Source organism: Chamaea fasciata, unplaced genomic scaffold (genome assembly GCF_029207755.1).
Source record: "Chamaea fasciata isolate MVZ Bird 193981 ecotype frontalis unplaced genomic scaffold, bChaFas1.0.hap1 SCAF_2, whole genome shotgun sequence".
In the NCBI taxonomy this organism is placed as follows: domain Eukaryota; kingdom Metazoa; phylum Chordata; class Aves; order Passeriformes; family Sylviidae; genus Chamaea; species Chamaea fasciata.
This window is the reverse complement of record NW_027094087.1, coordinates 82,845,852-82,867,401: the sequence shown is the minus strand read 5'-3', so window position 1 is coordinate 82,867,401 and position 21,550 is coordinate 82,845,852. Positions and strand designations below refer to the sequence as shown.

The window sequence follows — 21,550 nt, the reverse complement described above, 5'->3', positions numbered from 1 at the left end:
AAGAATGAAAATTTCTCCACAGTCATAATAAATGCTCTTGTTTGTAGGTGCGTGTTTGTACTTTATGGTAACAATTCAATAATTTTGCTTACTGTGAAAGGAAAATAAAGGACCTAAGCTTTAGGACTGCTCACTGTGAAAGGAAAATAAAGGACCAAAGCTTTAGGACTGCCGATGCTTGCTCTGGTTTCAACGACATTTTATCAAGGTTTCATCAACGGTATCTGCTCTGCTGATGAAGGGAGTTTTATGCAGTACCTACAGAATTCAAAGAAAAGTGGTATACCACCAGCCTTTGTGTATTTCTTTTATCAGAGTCAACTAGAATCACTGGCCATGGAGGCTTCTATGTGCAGGCTGGGAATGCCACAAAGACTTGGATGTCAGGGGTTTGAATTAACTTACCAGGCCTTTCCAATGCTTATTTCCCCCAACTACTCCTCTGTGATGTATTTTTTGTCTTTTTCTTCTCTGGCATCTGATCAACAAAAGCAGATGCAGTATAAAAAATACTTGTTGTTGTTGAAATTCACTGGAGTACTTCTAGGTATTTCAGTTAGAGGTGCTGCTTTTGTGGCTCAAATCCATGTTAAACTCTGCATGACCATCTTCTCAAACGTTAACCACTACTTCAGTGCAACTTTCTTAATATCCTAATGTACCACAGTCAGCTTTTGTACAGCTGAGTTAGGACTTTGTTCACCATGTACGGTGTATGTGCATACATTATTTTACCCTGATCATACTTCTTCTAGTTTCCAGGTCATTCTGCCCTTGGGAAGACTTCCTGTTTGCGCTACATTTTATCAACATGTTAACATCTGGCCTTGTAAATTCCTTATATTCTCTAGGTGCATAAGAACATCTGTAGTTCATCTTTTTGAGAGCAAATGTAGAAACTGTGTTGCATGTCTTTAAAAAGAATAAAAGTGAACAATCTACTTCCTATTTATTCATCTTGCTTGGTGTTCCTATAGAAATACACAGTGAATGTAAAGCATTTATTGAAATTAGTAGCCCCACAGACTTTCTGATGCTGGTTTTCCTATGTCATTTATCTTTTGGTTATGAGCCCACCATGTACAGTTGTGGATTAACTATAGAATTAGAAGCTTGTATGTCATTTTCTCATGACATGTGACAGCCAGTGTAGGGAGGTGTATGGGATTCCAGACACGGGAACTGAAGATAGCTGCTAAACACCTTTCCTGAGCTGGGCTGCATCTGTTCCTGATGAGGTCATTAATATATAAAGTAATCTGGCAGGAAACTTCTTGTAGGGATGTTTTCTTCACTGATGGGAATACATTCTTTATTGTCCTTCAGAATGATGGCTACTTTAAACACTCTGTGTATATATACATATATATATGTGTGTGTATATATATATATATATATATATATATACACACTCTACTAAATAGGTTTCATGGACACACAGAAATTATAAATTGTTCTGAAATCCTAATGAGGATATTGGTACTTGAAAATGGTTTTTGTTTAGTTTAACTCAATCATACTTTATTTCTTTTACAATTAGAAAACAGGTCTGTAGTACATGAACTTGGTTTTATCTCTCCCAATTCCTTCATCTGGGTCTTCAAATCTCTTGTCTTAAATTCAGTATTACCTGCCCTGCTGCCTGGTCCACTTGGTTTGATATAGAGGATTCCACAAGAGGCAATGGTAGGGGCAGCATTCTTGGTGTTTTACTTCATATTGTGGTTTCCTGAAGCTGCTCAGAGTGCTTTTCTGGCAGGTAAATGAACTGAAGGCAAATGAGGTGATTGCTGGTGTGTGAAGGAAGTCATATGTGTCAGCACTGCTGTTTAGTTGTGGTCTAACTGCATTTGTAGAAAGCCTCATATTACACTCAGGAATATGAACCAATTATTCCAAAGAAAAAAGACTATTTGTTTTTGTTTTGAAGCAGGTAGTAGATGCATGGAAGTCCTTGCCAGCAGTGATTTACAGTCAGAAGCCTACAAGAATTCACTGAGAGCTGACTTGGACAAGTACTTGGAGAAGCGATTTGTTGAGGGTTACTAAACAGACGCTTCACATACTGCTTGTGAAATGTGATTAAGTACTTAGAGGCTTGGATGGTACTCAGGGGAAGTATCTTACTGTGGATACCCACATGGGCCAAGAGGAAGTCAGTGCAAGGTGCCCGTGACTTGGTAGAGCAGGTGGGAGGCTAGGCTGAGCTAGATGGAACATTTGGCTGAAACAGTGCCTCCTTTCTTATGATCTGTTTCTCTTCATCTTTCAGCTGCTGTCAGGAAACACTGCAGAAATGCAGCTCAGGCATGCCAAACTATCCTTTCCATGCTTGCTGCTTATCTCTTCCTTTTTCTCCTTTGTACTTACTATAATCTTGCTGTTTCTTCTCTGTGCCTGGCATTGAGAGAAGGCTTGGACCCCAGAGTCCCCAGGTTCCAATTCTTTCTCTGCCGAGTTTCCATAGCCCTTCCATGCCTGTTACTGTGTGCATGGAGAAACGGGGCTGCAGCAGCTGAAGGATGATCCCCAGCTAAGGCTCTTTGCAGCAGTCCTTCTGGTAAGGAAGGCAAAAGGGGTTTCCAGAGGGTTTGATGCAAACAATACTTGATAATAGCAGTATGGGAAATGAGTGTGGGTGTGGGGCCTAACAACGGAGGAGGTTTGCTGAATTTTTGCCACTGTTTCCTTTATTCTGATGCTTCCTACTGTGCTTTCTATCTAATGTTGTTTCAATGTCATGGGCTGAATGATTAACACTGATAGCTGGCTAAAAGCTGCCATAAGGTAAACTTTATACTCATTATTTTACAAATTGTGCCACTTAGGCAGTATGTTCTCAGTTTAATGCTGGACTGGGCTGAGATGGGTGCACTGTGTCCTCAGAAGCTGCTGGAAGGTAAGAGGGATGTGGTGGGGAGCCTGGCCACCTCTGTCCCTGCCACCAGCTACCCAGTTCAAAGTTGAATCTCGGTAGCCAGTGGATTCAGGGATGCAGACCAGGCATTGCCCCTTGACTCATCTTCTGAACTGGCAAAGGGAAAAGTAACACATGGGAGCAGCGGGAGCCAGCTCAGTCTCTCACCTGGGTTCAGGTATGGTTCTCTCCGCTCAGGCCCTGACACCCACTGGAAGGGCTGAGATTGTGACCTTCCCTTCCAGCCCCTTCACAGAATCACAGGCTGGAAAGACCCTTGGGAGCATCGAGTCCAAGCCATGACCAAACACCGCTGTGTCAACTAGACCATGGCACTGAATGCCACGTCCAGTCTTAAGCACCTCCAGGGACCGTGACTGCACCGCCTCCCTGGGCAGCCCATTCCAATATCTAACCGCCCTTTCTGTGGAAAAATTCTTCCTCATGTCCGACCTGAACCTCCCGTCATAGTTTTAGATAATGCCGTCTTGTCCTGTCGCTGGTTGCCTGGGAGAAGAGGTGGACCCCCCACCTGGCTACAGCCTCCTTTGGTGGTTGTAGAAAGTGATAAGGTCACCCTTGAGCCTCCTCTTCTCCAGGCTGAACAACCCCAGCTCCCTCAGCCGCTCCTCACAGGACATGCGCTCCACACCTTCTCCAGATACGCTGCCCTTCTTCCTTCCCCGCCGTCCGCTTCCCGCTCGCGCTCCGGGCGGGGGGCGGCTCTGCCGGCGCAGCTGGCAGGAAGGCCCGGCGCGGGCAGGGAGGGAAGGGGAAGAGGCGGGGCCTGGAGCCCAGCAGTGTCAATAATACAATAGGGCTCTTGTGCGGCCGCCGCCGCCGGAGGAGGAGCGGGCCGGGCTGCGGGCGCGCCGAGCAGCCGGCACGCAGGGCGGGAGCCGCCGCCGGCCACGGGCCCGGGCGGGCGGGCGGGGGCGATGCGCGCCGGCGCGGGACGGCACCAGCAGCACCCGCAGCAGGAGCCGCCGCCGCGGCGGGAGCGCCAGCCCTGACGGCCGCGGCCGCCCACGGCAGCGAGCGGGGCCGGAGGAGGAGGCGGCGGCGCGCCGGGCCGGGCCGGCGGCGGGAGGTGAGCGCGGCCCGGGCTGCCCGCATGGAGGCGGGGCGGGGGGCGGGCGCCGGGGCCGCCGCGCCGGGCCTGTGCGGGGGAGGCGCCGGGCCTGCGGCGGCGGCGTTTGGCGCCAAGGCCGGGCAGGAGGGAGGAGGAGGAGGAAGCGGCGGCGAGCGCGGGGAGGCGGCGGGCGCCGCGGGTACGTGGGGCACCGGCGGAGAGCGCGCCGGGGGCGGCGGGCGGGCGGGCGGGCGGGCAGCCCGTCGGGCAGCCCGTCCGGTGTGGGCGCTGCGGCCCCGGCCGCGTCCGGAGGGAAAAGTTGCGGCGGCTCCGGAGCCGGGCGGGCGCTGCGCCCGCGGGGACCGGCAGGAGCCGGGCGACCCCCGGCCGAGCGCCCTTTTGTTCGCCGCAGCCCGGAGAGGCGGCGACCCGGCGGTGCCCGAGCCGGCGGGGCCCTGCGGAGCGCGGCTGGGCGTGGCTGGCGGGCGGGCAGACAGACAGACAGACAGACAGCCGGGCGCTCGTCCGCCGCCGAGCACCGCTCCGCCGGTATGTCGAGGAACTTGCTAGAACTGAGTTTGACAATGAAGCGCTAGCGCAGCCCTCCCGCCTGCCCGGCCGCGCCGCCAAGGTAAGTTTTTTCCTGAGCGGCGGGGGCGGATGGCGCCTCAGTGCCCCCTGTGCCTGTAGGCAGAGGAGCGGCAAGGTCCCGACTTCACTTCTGCAGATGAAGCCTTCCTCCCTTGCATGGTGTTTTCCTTAATGCTGTTCATTTTGCTGTAAAGGCATGGCTTCCGCGACCGGTATGGTTAGCGGCTGGAGATGTAGAAAAAGTATCACTTGCAAATAATAATGAGATGATTAATGGGAGAATTTGGTACAGGGCACCCCAAAATACATCTTAACAGGAAAATAAATGCCACTTTTTTCTGTCTTTTAACTAGAGTTATTTTATAAAAAGCATTTTTCGTTACTTGAGGAGTTCAGCTATTGTTTGCAAATTGTTACAATGAATAGCTATGTATTTTTATTAAAGTATCACTAAATTTGTACTCTACTTCAAAGCCCTACGTTGTTTTTTTTTTTTTCATGTTCAGGAGAAAAGGGATGCTGAAGACAACATTATCGTGTGATTAGAAAACCTTCAATTACTACACACCAGATACTTCAAAGCTGTTGTGCCTCTCTGTTAATGTAAAAGAGCCTTTGCACTAAAACGGAAAGATTTAGAGAAATGTGTTTTGTCCTGATGCTTGCAAGATGCTTAATCAGCAGCCGATTTTTTACATCAGGTTGATGCTTGTTGTGGGCTGTTCTGTAGAGCATCTTGAGCACGCCTGCTCATCCCTACTCAGTGAGACCGCATCTTAGTGATGGTTAGAGAGCTGGCTTGAGAATGTGAGAGCCTTAGGCCGGAAAGGTCGGCACGTTTGCATAACTTTCAAGCTTGCCACAGAGTTCCTGAAGGAGACATCAGAAAAATCTTTACCTGCGCTTACCAATGGGAGAAAATGCATTTTGAAGTCTCTTTAGTTAAGGATGTACCTTTTCAAAGTAAAAGTAAATTAGTACTTTTAGGATCTAAAGTTGTTGTTTTGTTTTTCTTTTTCAACTGAACTTCTGACCTCTTTTCAGACTAGACATGACATGCCCTGTTTTTATTGCAGAGAGGAGAAGAAAGCTTTATTTGCAAAACTCGGACTTTAGATGCAGTAAAAGTAATCAAAATAGCTGAACTGTTTCTGTTACCTGTCCCTGCTTTGATGTTTCCTCTTTCTAGGTTCCTTTTACAAAACAAGCCTCCCTGCCCCAGTGGGAAGAATTCCTGAGTTGGGCCCGACTGTAGGTCTTTTTTTTGTTATATTTTGCGTTACGTACATGCAGATATCTGCAGAGGTTTGCTAGAGAACTGATCTAGGAACATATGCAGTGGCATTTATTGGCAAGGATGCATGTTCATTTGGGATCTCATTAAAACCATGAAATTCCACTGTAAATGTAAGAGCCTCAGATAGATAGAGAGATTTCAGTGTAGTGTTAGAATAAACCCCACTGTTTTCTTCTCTGCTTTTCTGTGGACTTCCTCTCAGTGGCAGAAAATCAGGAAGTTTGTGTTTGGGATTTATTGGGATACCTGGGATTGTTGTGCGCTTTTTGTTTTGATTTTTAGGATATACATACGTTTCATAGACCTGGATAGTTCGCTTATGGAGAAGAATTTATATGATGTCTTCTTATCTACAATTGAGAATTATTTTTACCTGTACAGTTTTATATGTATATACACATGGGCAGAGACACGTGTGCATGGTCACTGTAGTATCTACCACCTGCTGAATGCTGTAGAGCATTTTCCCCAACAGCTTGCTGCAGCTGGTCTGGGAGATGTCTTGACTGGTGACCTCAGCTCCTGGCTAGTGTGTTGGCATGTCTAAGGCTATGGTGAAAATGGCTGGATTTGTTAGACCTGATGGGGAGAAGTGAAGCTAAACCCTGTACAAGATGACTGTAGTTTGAAACACTCCTACAATGTTCCCTGTGGTCTATTTAGGTAGCTTGTTTCAATCTTTTTAATTAATTTCTGACCATCGTGCCCCAGTGGGTGAGAAGCAGGGCATAGTGCCTGCATATTTTTGGTTAGCTTGGCAAGACATGGGATGCATTTGGAGAAGGAATGTGCACCCATTTCTGTAGTGCATCTTTTATCATCTATGGATGGAAATGTCATGTAATCATCTGTTTCTGTGGTTTGTCTTTCTCCTTTAGTCCCTAGAAGTCTCATTCTGAAGTTGGTATGTGCTTTGGGGGGCTGTTACTTGAATGAGTTTGATGGTGCAGTGTTATGCCCACTCTTCAGAAAATACCAGGCAGTTTTATAGGAAAGAATGTTGTATTCAACGGAAATTTACAAGTTAGTATTCTATTAAGTATAGGTATCATTCTCTCAATGCATTTTGTAACCAAAAATTTACTGTTTTGTCTTGATCAGTGTCGTGCAGCATTGCAGCAGTGTTGTGTTTTGGTTGCTGACTTCTTTCATTATGGACAGAAATGGACTGAGCCAAAACTTGCCACTCGCATGTGCTACTTAATCTTGCCACTCCCACAATTTTTGTGGGAGCTATAGCTAAGGGGACTCCGGGGTTTTTGAATTTTACGGAGAAGGGAATCTCTGAAATTGTGTGGTGTTTCTCTTTTCTGAAGATTTCAAGTGCCTGTAATGCTCGGGGCTTCATGTAATTGGAGACATAAATACAATTTTTACATACTTTACTTAAAATGGAAACTAACAAGTTAATAATAGCTCTTATCGGGGGTATTTATGTAATGGAAGCCAACAGATGCTATTTGCATCTTGAAGAGCTGATGTACAAAATGTTATGTCAAGGCCCTGGCAGGTTTTGTGCTGGCGGAGGCTGGGTCAGGTGGGAGTGAGAGATGCTGGAGATCTGGAGGACTTTATGGCAGCTCTGAAAAGTGAGATAACTGTATGAAATTTTGCATTTTAGCACATAGCTTGTTTTAATCTAATGCTGCTAATAAAAAGAGCAGAGATTTGATCTGAGAATTGATTTCTTTTAAATTTATTCATGTTAAATGATCAATTACGCCTGTCACTTTAAAAGTACTTTTCTTTATGCTATTTTCTAGCTGCAACTGCACGTCTGATGTTCAGAACCCCTAAAAATTGTGTATATAGATACGTTTTTTATTGATACTTCAACTTACTTTGACTACAAAAAGGTGTCTGGCAAATAAATTTCAGAAATGTTATGTGACGAATCGGGTGTTGCCTTCTGTAGAAAGATGCCGATGTAATTACCGAGCACCTCCCTGTTTCCCTGGGCTGTTCACTCTTTCGTATTCGTTTGCTTCCAAGTTAGCCTTTTCCAGGTGACGCCTGAACTTTTCCAACATTTAATATCTTATTTCAGTGTGTAGGAGATCAAGAATTTGGGGATTAGAGCAGTCTGGGATGCGTGATCTTGGACCTAAGGAAAGCTCCTGCATTTGTCGAGCTATAATGCAGGCTTTGCTCGGATTTAAAGAATGGAAGAGACCCCGAGCTGTGAGCATGACTGCGGAGGCTCCACTGGCACTTGCTTAGTCGCCCTCTTCAGAGAAGCAGGAGAAGGTGGGAGGATAAACTCATGACTGCTGATGCTGTTTGTCATAACTTTCTCCTGGATTAAATACTGGGATGCTTGCCTTAGCCTGTTAAACTTTGAAAACTTTGGAGTGCTTTTCTTCTTTAAAGTACACCTGTTACAGCATTAGATTAAAGAGCTGTGTTTCTTGATTATTGAATTGAATGGTGAACGTATCACGTCGTTAATGCCTCTTTGTGTTTTAATTAGAGCTCTAGGAGATGCTAAAAAACAGGTTTATACACATGCCTGACTGGTTGCTAAATTGAGTATGCTTGTCACACGGTCTTGAGGGATTTATGTATTGTTTGGCTAATCTACTGTTCTAGGCTTCCCCCAGCCCTCTTTCTTTCCTTTTTCCTTTTTTCCCACCTTGCTCTAAAAAGTTCTTCCTTGAATATTTGCTGAGGGTCTGTCTTATCTGCACAAAGCTCCTGACTGTTGATAGCCTTTGCTGGTGAAAGGCCCGGGCTCTTGCTCATGTCCTAGAGAGCAGTTTCATGCTTGCACAAGTGGTTTGGTGCACAGCAAGTCCAGCAGCTTCCGAGGGTTAACACAGTGTGGTGGGTGAGCAGAGGCTGGGGTGCCTGAGGTCCTCCAAAGGGAGAGGTGATACCCTACACACAAGGTGCTGCAAAGTGAAACAACTGACCAGGAACATTTATTGGAAGTAGTTAATTTTGTGTGACTGTGTTGTGAAGAGCTTTCCAAGCTGTGTTTTATATTTTCAGGTAGTTCTTGTTTTGTAATATGCTGTTGGGTTGATGATAGAATGTGAGAGGAGAACTGCATAGGAGAAGTTGTGCCTTTAATTGCGCTGTATAGTTTATCGTGTAATATTGAATGACTGAAATTCTTTAAATCTGTGGATAAATGATGGATTTACTAGAAGTGTTAGACAAGGGTTACAGTAACATGGCTGTTCACAAGCCCTTGGAAGCCATAACTAAACTATGATCTTTTCATTCATACCACTTAAAAATGTAAGTCTTGGTTTAACAGATCAGACAGTTTCTGAATAATGCTTCCTCTATAGACTGTGGTGGTATTGAGAAAGTTATTATTTTTAGTGTGCAAATATTTAAATCTTCCCATTCGTATCAAGTATAGCAAAATAAAATGGTAGTATTTTCTATCTGCTGACATGTCAGAACACCTGATATCTTGAACCACTGGATGTACAAGTGTATAGGAGAAATGTGTACCCTGTCAAGGGAGGATACAAATGTCCCTAGTGGGACTCCATGTGTTAATTCTCTACTTTTGTTTTGCTTTTAATTGCTTAACTGAATATTCTCTCAGTGTTAATCTGCAGGCTTTGATATCACAGTGGCTGTAGAGGACTCATCATTGAAAGCAGTGCCTGTGTCCTGCCCAGGTTTTGGCTTTAACGAAAAAACAAGCCAACCAAAGACCTTGTGGAGCTGAAATACTCAGTATGCGAGCGCGTTAGAGACATGCAGGAAAATGGTAGGCTCAGCAGTTATCTGGCCAGGAGGAGCCTCAGCAGAGAGGTAGGACTAATACCTCTCCCACTTTTATTAATACTTGGATAGAAAGAGCAGTAGTAAAGTGGTGCTCCTCTTCCTGCTTTCATACTAATTGACTCTTTTCCCAGCAGGAGAGTACTGACTGAAATAGTGATAACGAGTGATTACTCTGCAGTGCAATGTAAACTTGTTAGATGTTGTTTGATAGGAGGGAGGGAAAACCTGCTCATTTCAAGCACAGATAACAGCTTTTTATGTTAGCATTCTGTTTGTATTTTTTTTTTTCCTGAACTGCTGACTGGAGCTCTGAAAAAGAAGGGGTACGGGTTGTCAGTGCTTTGACATCGTTAACCTTGTTTGGGGGAGTTCTAGCAACTCTTAGGCTTGGGCCTAATTCAAGAGCAGTTGTGTTCTTTTACAAAAATCAAATTGCCTGTCATTTAAGTAATTGAAAGGGAGATACTTAAACCTGATAATGAAGTTGCAGTCTTCCTTACGTTTACAATGTAATCATTTCCATTGTAGCATGAAATTAACAATCTTAGGAAGTAAGTGAAGCATTTTGCTTGACAAATTTGAACTTGCAGCTCTGCAACAGAATGTGCTAAGAGTGAGGGAGGAACCAAAAAGTTGATCTTAATATAAGGCTCATGTTTATGAGCAACAATATTGTAATGGCTGTTGGCATACCTAGGAAGTATAACAGATACTGATTTTCTTTTTTTGGTTAGTGCTTGTTCACTTTTTTGGGCCAAAAAAAAAAGATGAAAAAAACCTGTGGGATGAAATAATTCCATATTTTTATATTAATAGAAATGATACAATGTAATTTTGTATGCCCTTTGCAACTGGTATCCATAAATTCAGGTGGTTTCATTTTGAGTCTTGTAATTTTGTACTTTTTAATGTATCATACTTTAATTTCTAGTGATATTTTATGAAAATTGTGGAAGCTGTTCTTTATGCAGGTATTTTTCAGATGCCTAAGTTTGCTGAAGTTAGTGGTAAACATTTTTCATCCAAATACTTAGGTATACAGCTAGTGTACAGAGAGTTTACTTAAAATGGCAACTGAATGAGATTTTGTCAGTGACTGGCAGGTTACATTCTTGTGTGTTTCTGCAGTTTTGATGGAGATCTGACTTGCCTTATTTGGTTGTACACACCTATACAGAGACAGAATATCTGTGGTAAAATACTGTAGAAAATGGGACTCTGCACTGAGCTCCATGAAAGAGGAGCTAAGTACTAATACTAAGAACTTTGTTTCAGTACTTAGTATTCTTAGTCTTTCCTCTGTTGCTTAAAACTGAATGCATATGGATCTGATGCATGATGTTTTCATTTTTCTTCCTCTGTAAATGCCGTAAAACTTCAGAAGGTGGAACATAAGTTATTAGAAAGCTTACACTCCTGCCAGTCAGCTCATTATCAGTCAGAGCCGTGTGATTCCCATTACATGGATTAATCTGGCTTAAGTGCTCTCTTAGATCCTTTGTTTGGCATCTTCTATGTACTTGTTCTAGATTTGCAGAAGCCTCTACATGTAGCAGCGAACAGTGATGTGCATTAATTTAGGTTACTGAAATCTAAATTGCAGGTGCCGTTCTCTAAGATTATTGAACTGCTTTTTTTTCCTGTGTTCCTTTCTGTGTGCTTGACTTCTATATTTGAATCAATCCATTTTTGATTCAAATATAGAAGTATGAATGGGTTAAGAGTTGGAAGAAAAGTCTGAAGAGACTTAGAAAAGGAAAGAAGTATTGCCTCAATTGCAGATGAGAACTTGAACGTGATTTGTAGTTCTTACTTATCTCTCTCAGCCATCCATGTCTTTGAAGCTTTTGTAGTCTCCCTTTGACTGTCCCCTCTTCTTTTTGGCTTAACTTTCCAACTTTTTCCTTTTTTATTGGAGAAAACAGTGTTTCCAGTGAATATCTCACAGTCTTCTTGGGACCCTATAAATCATCTAGGTAAAATTAAATTTGTCTCCTGTACCAGACTACAGACAGTATGGACTTCCAGATTATTTGCAGTCAACCTGAAAGTATTTTGGAAGACTTGTTGGTTTGGTTTTTTTTGGTGTAAGTTTGCTCAGTCTGATAAAGGGGGCCTTTTCCTTCATCAGTGGTTTTTTTTGTGAGGTTTTATTTTTCATGGCTGGTACATTTATGGGGGTTTTCATATGTGTACATACAAAAGCATCATGTACTGCAAATTCAAGTTATATTTTAAATTCATTAAAAGAAGCGTTTGTGATATAAAACCTTTTTCCTGGTGAATGCTGGTATTGGTGTGATGGCTATTTAGCTAGTGTTTAACAAAAACCCCTTCTGTGTTATGCCAGTACATAGGTAAATTTTGCTTGGTTAAGGAAGTTAATCTGTATGTTTGACTTAAACACACATCAGCAATTGTATTTACTTTGGTACAGATAATAGAAGTGTTTCAAAACAAACTTGCTTTTATATAGGGAGAAACTGCTAGAAAAAGAGCGACAGTGGAAAAGGGTTGGTTTAGTGGAGTAACTTTCAAAACATTTAAATATGTCCTGGTTACTTGTATCAAACCCTTTTTAACCATTTGCTGCCCTATGACATTTTTTTTGTCAAAATGCTTTTTTTTCTTTCTCCCTTTAAATAATTTTAGAGAATCTGTCCTAAGATCATTCTATCAAATAAGTCAGCTTTCCTAATGCTTTGAAGGTGTTGCTCTGGTGTAACTCTTACAATGATCCAACTGGTCGTGTGCACCTAATTCTGAAGTGCCATTAGTGTCAGCCTTTGCACAAGGGCTGTACAAGCTGAGCCAGCTTCACTCCTGTACCAGATTCCTTTGCCCATAACAAAGTGTCTTTAGATCCATCTTTTAAAGGTTTTAATGTCACAGTAGGGTACTCTATGGCACCTCTGCCTGTTTGTGGTCTCTTCTAGGTTCACAGGGATTTAATCAGTCAGAACTGTGGATTTAGCGGCATGATGGCAACTCTCAAAGGAGAAGAAGCTCAGCTCCTTTGTTTACTTCTGCTTTTGAGCTTTCCAGGTCTAGCAGGATTATAGAGGTTTTTGTGCTTCAGGTAAGCAGAAGTAATGTAAAACTCTTAAGGGAGCAAATTAAGGCTTGCCTATTAAGGCAAGCTTTCTCTTTTATTTTTTTTTTTTTAATGCCAGTGTATTGTGAAGGGCAGTGTTACCTGCTGTCCTTCTTGGAACTGGTGGAAGCCCATCCATAATGATGTGGGTGGGAGACTATCCAAGTCTAGTTTTATCCCTTGTTGAACAATATCAGAAGTTTTGCCTCCATAAAGGTAACAGCTTTGTCTAGTGGAAGTCTTATTTTAATAAACTACAAGGAATCAGAAAGGTCTAAATATTTTAGACACTTCGATTAAAGGTTTTTCCTTTTGGCAGTATTTTTTTCTGACAGTGGGTGCTTTAAAAAAATAGTTTTCTTGCATTACAATTTGGTCTTGCAATCCCCCACCCTTCCCCAATATATTTGCATCGGAAATTTTAAGAAGAAATAAACTCAGTTTTGTCATTTAGGAATTCTGCTCACGAATTCATCAGATAAATTTTTTGCTAATTTCTGGCTTTATTTTGGCGCTGGCTTTAATTCCCATTGACTCCACCAAGACCAAAGTTTCCCTGCTTGTTTCTCAGAGCTTGTCATGTGTTTTGTCTGAGTGGGAATGACTTTGGAAAAGGATTGACACAAATTTCTCCTTCATAGCAGTAAAAAAAAATCCAGCACAAGCCTTTCAAACCATTTAAGATCATCTTCAAGGAAGAAGGCATGTTTGGTTGCTGCTATGGGATTTGCAGCCACAGAGGCTGAAGTTGATGAAGTCTTGTTTACTGTGTTTTAGTGTCTGCTCTGTCATTAATCATCATTTGATTGTGCTCCAGGCCTTGTGTTTTTGTGGTCTAAGTGCAAAGCTTGGGTGCTTTATTTATTTGTGCAGTTTCTTTGCAGGGGAAGGTGACAGTTTGGGTGCTGGTGCGATGTTTGACCATGAAAGGACAGAGAAGCTTTCCTTATGAAAAATCACAAATACCAATGTCCCAGGTTTCATAAAGGATGTCAAAAGTACTTTAAATCACTGTGATAAGCAAGTGAAGTTAACAATCTTACCTTTTTCTTGCCCCCTTTTTTTTTAATTTCTCTGGGAGCTGTAATTCAGTTAAATACTGACTAAATGGTTTTATGTGAGTATTCTTAGTACTGAGCTGTTTATGAGGGTTATTTTTCTGTGGCCACTGAGACCCCTGTAAGGGCCAGGAATATTCAGTATATCTACACTATTCTTAACTCAAATTCCACATAGCCTGAGCAGTTGAAGAAACTCGAAAGAGTGTGCTCTGTAGCCTTTCTGAATCCCTGTGTTGTACACTGGTGAGCATCACGACGTAATGTATCCAGAAAAGGAGACAAAATCTTTTCTTGCTATCATCCAGTTGTGAGATAACTTTCCTCCTGTAATCCAGATATAAATTATTCTCAATCGTTTGTAGTTTCCTTTTTTTTCCTATTGGCATTGACTAGGATTGAAACAGAGGCTCACCAGGATCATTTGTTGTGTAAAAGTAGTTGGTGGTTTGAGCCAGGAGCTCCTCCTGACGCTCCCCAGCAACCGGTAATTGGTCATTCTGAAAGTAAATGGTTGAAGCAAGATATGACAACATAGATAAGACATGCTTTCACAGAGTGGTCTTCCTTCGAAGTGATGGGAATGACAATAGATGCTTAAGTGCTGTAGGTAGGCAGCAGCAGTTGTGCAATGGAAAGGGTTTGAGGAAAAGGGGGAAAGCACTGGGGCAGACTCTTGGTGGACAGGAGGGGAGGGCTGGGAAGATGGGGTAAAAACTAAGGGCAGCCTTTGCAGATGTGACAACTGCTGATGCCTTACGTGATGCCGAATTTGATGCCTGAAGAATGCGTGTGAGGAGAGGAGGAAGAAAAGTCCAAGCATATATCTGATTCCTGAAGGTATCCATTTACAGGACTGCAAATCAGTAGTTGAATCTGTGAGAAGAGAGATTTCTGGCATCAGTCCCTACTTGGTGTGTGAGCTGGTTGTTCTGAACATGCTGGGTGCTTTGAATCCCACTGTAAAGACCTTTCCATTTGCTGCATGGGGAGTTAAAACCTTGTGGAGGTTTGTTGTTTCTTGTTCCAGAGCTCTAGCTTGAATGCATTGAGGTGTATAGTTTGGTGTTACTTTGGTATTTAAAGTTTAAATATGTCCCTTCGTATTTTACATTGTCATTGTGTGGAGGATCCACACACTACTTTTAGCATTTGTGACTCTTGTGTGTGTGGTGGGGTCAGGGGACTTACTGTGTAGAATATGAAAGTGGCATAGCTGTGCCATCAGAAACATAGTATCTGTTATTTTACCATACTTTAGAAGTTCTCACACTTTAATCGTTTTATTTTAAGATCTCCACCAAAGGTCCCTAACTTTGTACAAATATAGTTGCATTAAATAATAATAGAATGTAGCTAAGGAAAAAGATGCTTCTAGGTCATCTAGATTCTTGCTTCTGAAATGTTTGTTTGAACCTCTCTTCAGAAAATAGCATGGAACAGTACTGCCATCACTCAGCTACAGGAAATGCACACAAGCACATCTGTTTAGTACAGGAGGTACAAGTCAAATGAGGTGGATTGGTGCTTAAAATCCAACTGGCCAGCATGTGGCTGTGGCTAACAGCAGGACATGTCATGTTCTCCCTCCTCAAGAACTGCATCTATTTTGTTTTGCTCCAGATCCTCATAAATAGCTTGCTTTTGCTGCTCTGTGGCTCACAGACCTGTTTGCAAGTTCCGGGTAGTAGGTAGTGCCAAAATACTTTTGTTGTTTCTGCCTGTACCCCATTCCAGACTTTGTGGATCAGGAAGCCTCCTGCCAGTTTTCGATGTTTTTAGCTCAGTTTAGATCTTTTACTGCAGCCTTCTGCCTCATGCATTTGTATTGTCTTTCTGCTACATTCCTCTGTCTTGAGGTGTGTCCTGCTGCAGGGAATACCCTCTCTTCAGAGAGAGATGCATCCTGCACCAGGCTGAAGTAACACATCTCCATGATATTTCATCCTGCAAAAGAGGAGCAGGGATCTGAGCTGCTGTGCACTATTTGTCCTTGCATGCAGCTGTGCACCATAGCATCTGTCAGGGATATCCATCTATCTGTATGTATGTTCCTCAGTTTCTGGTGTAGGGAAGAGAGTTGGATTGGTGGAATAGCTACCTGGGATTGCTTTGCTCTCACTAGCGTGCAGCGATGAGTTCTGTGGAGCAGCTGACGTAGTAGTAGCCCAGTACTTGCCGCTCCACAGCACCGTGTCCGCATGGTGAGGTGCAGTCCTCAGCACAGACAGTCCCAACAAACCACTTTGTGCAGTGCTCTTTATACTCAAGTCCCGTTTATTGTTGCCTTGCCCTCCGGCTGGGTTGAAAAGAGCTGAGCTCTGCGGAGCATGTTGTGTTGGCAGCACAGCAACCAGGACTCTTGTCCAATCTTTGTTTAAACGTCAAGAGCTGCAGCCTCCAGTCCTCCCCTGGGGACATGGGTCAGCAGTTCTGACTCTCAGGATGTTTCCTTAATGCTAAGCCTAAGCTTTTTTGGGTTCTTTTCTTAAATTTCATTTAAATGAATTTCTTAAAAATTCATTTCATTACATTTCATCTCTTACAGATCCAGGCTTTTGTTTGACTAATTCTAATCTCCTACCTGTGTATGAGGGATGTGAACAACTTTGCATCTTAAAGTAGGTGTTTATGTTGGTCTTAGTAGTTTTTCCCTGTAAGGGCAGTTTTTTCAGCCTGACTCAGTTTTTTTGCATGTATATGTTATGTTATGTAACAATTACTTTCAAGCAATGGCTGAGATGTTTTGAGTGTTTTGCAGAATGATTGGCACTACACACAAGCTAAATACCTGCTGTGTTGGGTCACCATCTGAGTGCCTGGGGCCCAGGACTTCAGAGCGTTTCATAAAATGTCTTGATGTTACTTGTTACTTGCTTTATGAAACCTATCCTTCTAGACATCCTGCTGCATTGTTTGTCTGAAAGTGGGGTAAGCTACTGTGGGAAATTGTTTTTCCAGCAAATTTTAATTGGTTGCTGGGAATTACTAAATCACTGGCTGTTAATAAGAATGGGCTTGTTGCTGCATAAAGGTGTCATGAAATAGTTTTGTGACACTGGAAAGAAATGAAGGTGCTAGAGAGTTGTGGACTTTACTAAATGCTTTCAGTGTCTCTGATCTACCTTAAGGTGAGATGGGCTATCTTTAGATTTTTACAAGGAAATTGTGAATTTATACTGAATTACTTTGTTGGCTAAGCCAATGTGGAAGAGAAATAAAAATCGAGAAGCTGCGGAGTACTCACTGTAGTCAGGACTGTTTAGAACCTTGTGAAGAAGAAGAATAAACAACAAGTCAGTTTATTACAAGCAAAAACCCAACACTGTTTGCTACGAAGATTTTGTAGGTATTTAACAAGACTTTCCTTAAAGCTTACTGACTATTTTCTACCTCTAATCCCTCTAGGATAAGTATTGCCTGGAAATAGCGCCTCAGTTAAATATGATGGATACTGTTTTGGTATTTGGATACTTATTCTGTTATGATTTTTCAGAACTGTAAGGGAAACAGTACCATTACCTTCCTGCTTCATACTATATTTATAATCTCAAAAACTATCAGCTTTATTTCTTTTGCTGTCTTGGTAGTATTAAATTTTTGATCTGCCTTTTGTAAGAGGTCTGTGTGACGTTTACTGGTAGTCCATGAAGAACTGTCTGTATGTGCTAGATATCTAAAACAGTCTGAAAAAAAACCCCAGGAAATTATAAAATTATTTTCTAATACCTTTCCCACCTAAGCTGTGTTATACCCCTGGGATTATTTATGGAGGATATGTGAAGCAACACAAGACCAGCTTTCTAATTTAGTTTTGAAAGTTTGAACTTGTGAGGTAGGAAATGTACAGTGGATGATGCAAGTTATCAGGCAGTCCATATTACCAGAAGCTAGCTAAGGAAGCATGGATTAGCTGAAATGCTCACAGGAATGTTTGTAGCTCCTGAGAAAACTGAGAGGATAATTGCTAATTAGTTTCAAATAAGACAGGTGAATTAATATTTGCAATTAATGATGTGGGTGAAGGAATGAGTACTCTGTTCTTTCAATACCTGAATCAAGCTGGGTGGAGCTGTATGTCTACTTGAGAAGGTGCTTTGTACTCAGACTTACTTTGACAGATTGGAAAAGGAGTCTGGAAGGAGGGGTTGGATGGGGCTGAGCAGGGCATGGAGGGGCAGCTCTGTGGCATAAAGGTTTGGCTGCATGCCTGCAGGCTGGGAGCAGTGGGCCCCAGCAGCAATAACTGCTCACAGCCAGGACTTGAGACAACAGTCATGCTGTTGCAAAAGCAAATGCACTGGAGTTTATATGTAGGATTGTTATCTGCAACTCGTGACAGTAAAGGATATTTTTCTGTCAAAAAAGAATAGTGTTCTCTCTGTAGGGAAGGATTCAGATAGGAGAATTGTCCAGGACATCACAACTTCATCCTGGTTTTGTGTGCCTGTACCCTGGGAAAGGTGGTGGACAGCAGCAACTAGAAGAATCAGAAATGTAGATGGTGTCCTATAAGCAGAGGGTGAAAGAATTTATTTAGTCTGGAGAAAAGACAAGGACCTACTCACAAGAGAGTTAAGTTGGTGTTCAAACTGTGTAATGAAGAAAGAGATGAAATCATCAGGGTCCAGTGCTGGGAGAGACCTGGTAAAGGCTTGAGCAGCATGGGGAAAGGTGTGCTGGGACAAACTTGCTGGCACCAAGGGTCACGCAGCATGGAAAGGACTCCCCTGGAGAGGCTGAGGAGCCTCTGTTATGTAGAGTGTGAGTTCTCGGTCCTACCTGGCTGTCCTTTTTCAGCACCCTGGCAGGTCTTTTTTCTGTGACCATCTCTGTTTTTGCAAATGGCAGTGCAGCGTGTGGGATGGTTGACAAGAAAAGCACGAAGCTCTATTTTCAACCAGTCCAATTCTTGTTTTGGTGGCTTGGCTGTTGGTAAGCACTGTGGTAAATTACAGAGAGAGATAGTATAACAGTAGTGATAACTACCAAAATAGATCCGTGTTCCAAGTGGCCTTCTGTTGTTTTAAGTTGTATTTTAAGAAATAAATCTTGCTGATGCTTTTTTTCCTTGGTGACGCTTAGTTTTCAGGCAGTATTTATGAAAAACTACTGTGCATTTCTAAGTTTGTTTTCTGTGTCTACACTGTCCTTTAGTTCCTATAATTTTTTTTCCTGTTTCTTCATGCCACAGTTTGTTTCTGCCCCATTACTTTTTCAAATGCACCTGGAAAGTAGGGGTTAAGTCTGTTGGCAGTCTGGAGGGGAGGGTGAACAACTTGTGTGCATTCTTTACCCTGCTCTTGAACTTGCTGCTCACGGGAGGTTGGCATTCTTCCATTTCTTTTAAATATATTGGGGAAGAACCCCCTGATCATTACTTTGAGGTGACTTAATTTAGTATTTCTCAATCAATATTTTAAGACAGCTTTTAAAACAAGGAGGGGGAAATAGTATTTTGTGGGGGAAACTGTAATTTTCGTTCCATTTTGTATATTTGTTCATGGTTGTGAAATAAGTAAAGTTGGGACTGAAGATTATGACTGTATACTGTAAGGATTAGAGAAAGAAAAAAATTTTAGTTGAATCTTCCAGTACTTCAGAGTTCATCTTGGCATTTGACTGAGCAAATAAATGTGTTTTTAATGAAGAGTTCAAAAATATATTAGTTTTGTGGTTCAGCTGGGAGGCAAAAGCTGTGGTTTTGTTCACACTTAAAAGTTGTAGGCTGTGTTGCATTTTAATGATGCCATTTGAGCTGCCACCACCAGGGCTTTGCTTGTGTTTCTATGGAAAACTTACATTAAATGAGTTCAATTGGGACATTAAAGAATTATCCCATAATGAAATGTGTCATAGGAAAAAATCATTCAGTCATGTTTGGAAAACTTAGCCAGCCATATATTTATTTATTATTTATTTTCTTCACTTGCCTGCCCTCCTCCAGTGTGTTTTTTGGATGAGGCTCTTGGCATTTCTTAGCTGGAGGGTAGAGGCAGAGTACCAGGAGGAGTAGTACCAGGCAGAGCAGCAGTGGGCTGCAGCCAGCCCCTCTGGTTGCCCCCACTCCCTGCGTGCCAGGTGCTTCTGCTGCTCCTGAGCTGGGTCCCTCTGGATGGTGTCTGGAGGCTCCTGCACAGACCCTGTGGATTGCTTGGGGCCATCTGTGTGGTGGTGGTGGTGGTGGTGGTGGCAGCGGCGGCAGAGTGTGTCTGCTTATCTCAAGTTAAAAACCCGACCCACGTAGTGTGATTCATGTTTCAGCAACCTTGGCTCTGGTACTGCTTTGATCTACAGATCTTCTTGCTTTGTTCAAAGTTAATTGCTTAATGTGGGGTATAGCCAGAGAATGGCAGGAAGATGGGAAGAAGAAGAATAAAACAAAAAGGCAAAACAAACCCCCAAAGCAACCAAGCACCTCTGCTGCTACACCGCCCCCCCCCAAAAAAAACCAACCAACCCAAAAAATCCACCAAACACACAAACACAAAAAAGGCCCAAAAGTGAAACTTTAAATCAAAGAGAATTAGTAGAGACAAAACTTGAAAATTTTGCATAGTCAGCATACAGGAGCTGCAGTGTTCCCCTTCTCTTCCCCACCCCCCAGATTGTAAGGAACTGTTTTCCTTTGATGCCACAGCCTAAGTTGAGCAACAATAGTTGTAATAAGTAATGGGATCTGTGCCACTCCTCAGTGGATGGGTGGTTGTATCTTTTTCTTGTATTCCAGATGGGTGGAGGAGCGCAGATGTTAGAGTATGGTGCTGACACTTTGGCCATAAACTGCCTTATTTCAGTTAGAAAAACACTGTCATATCCCCTTTTTTAATTCTTTTTCTTCTGGCGGGGCATGCAGTTATCGCTTCCTCGGTTTTTACTTGCATTTTTGCTCTCTAATACTTTCTTCCACAGCTCATAGCTGGTCCTGTTTTTGTTAACTTTTTGCTCCGAGGCATGGGGTGGACTGCCTGCCAGGACAGCCCTGCTTGGGCTGCTGACATCTCTGAGGAGTGCTGCAGCTCATCTGTTGGGTGTGACGGCTTTAATGCCTCCGCCATGTGCATTAGAATAGGGCACAAAACATACATGTGCATGATCCTGCAGGAGGGGAATGTGGGCAGTTGGTGGAGGGAGAAATTCCACTATTCCCATATTTAATATTGCTCGAGGCCCAGGACTAGATTAAAAAGGGCGAGTAAGCAGAATCCCTGCCAGGATAGCAAAGCTATTCGGGATCGTCAAGGAGAGGATGGAGGAATGTCATGAGGAATTAAATCAGGAGCCACATGGAGCTTTGCCTCTATGCTTATTTTGTTTGCCCTCCTATGAATTTCTAAGCATGCGTGGTTCATAGAAGACCCTCTTGAATGAGGAAAGCATCAGTGTATAAGGAGAAATCAACACCTTAAGCCAGCTGAATAAGTGTGCATCTATCTGAACGTGTTTGTTGAAGTGTTTTTATTCCCAAAACAGGATAGAGAAGATACTAATTACGATTTCATTTTGTTGGTATTAGTAAAGTTGGTTCCCATTCATGTTAAGAGGATAGCAAAATCAACTTCGAGAATGTTCTTATAAATTTGTTTTTAGCTGTAGTACTTACTGCATTTCTATCACAGTATGTGCACATATAGCTGATACATTTCATTTTTCCACATATCAAATGAGAATTGTGGAATTTAAGGCTTTATATTCTGGGCATATCATTTGCTTGGGAAGTTGCAATAAAAATATAATACAACCTTCACTTACTTGCCAAAAATTAAATTGTAGC

At 42.7% G+C, this 21,550-nt stretch overlaps 1 protein-coding gene across 1 annotated transcript in view; it reads left to right on the top strand.

Annotated features, from left to right (window-relative positions):
• The first annotated feature begins 4,148 nt into the window (after positions 1-4,148).
• Positions 4,149-21,550, top strand: part of JADE3 (jade family PHD finger 3) — a 64,438-nt gene continuing 47,036 nt past the window's right edge. Inside the window, exon 1 of the mRNA XM_066176496.1 lies at positions 4,149-4,188. The gene's annotated coding sequence lies outside the window, so the exon portion shown is untranslated. The remainder of the gene's footprint in view (positions 4,189-21,550) is intronic.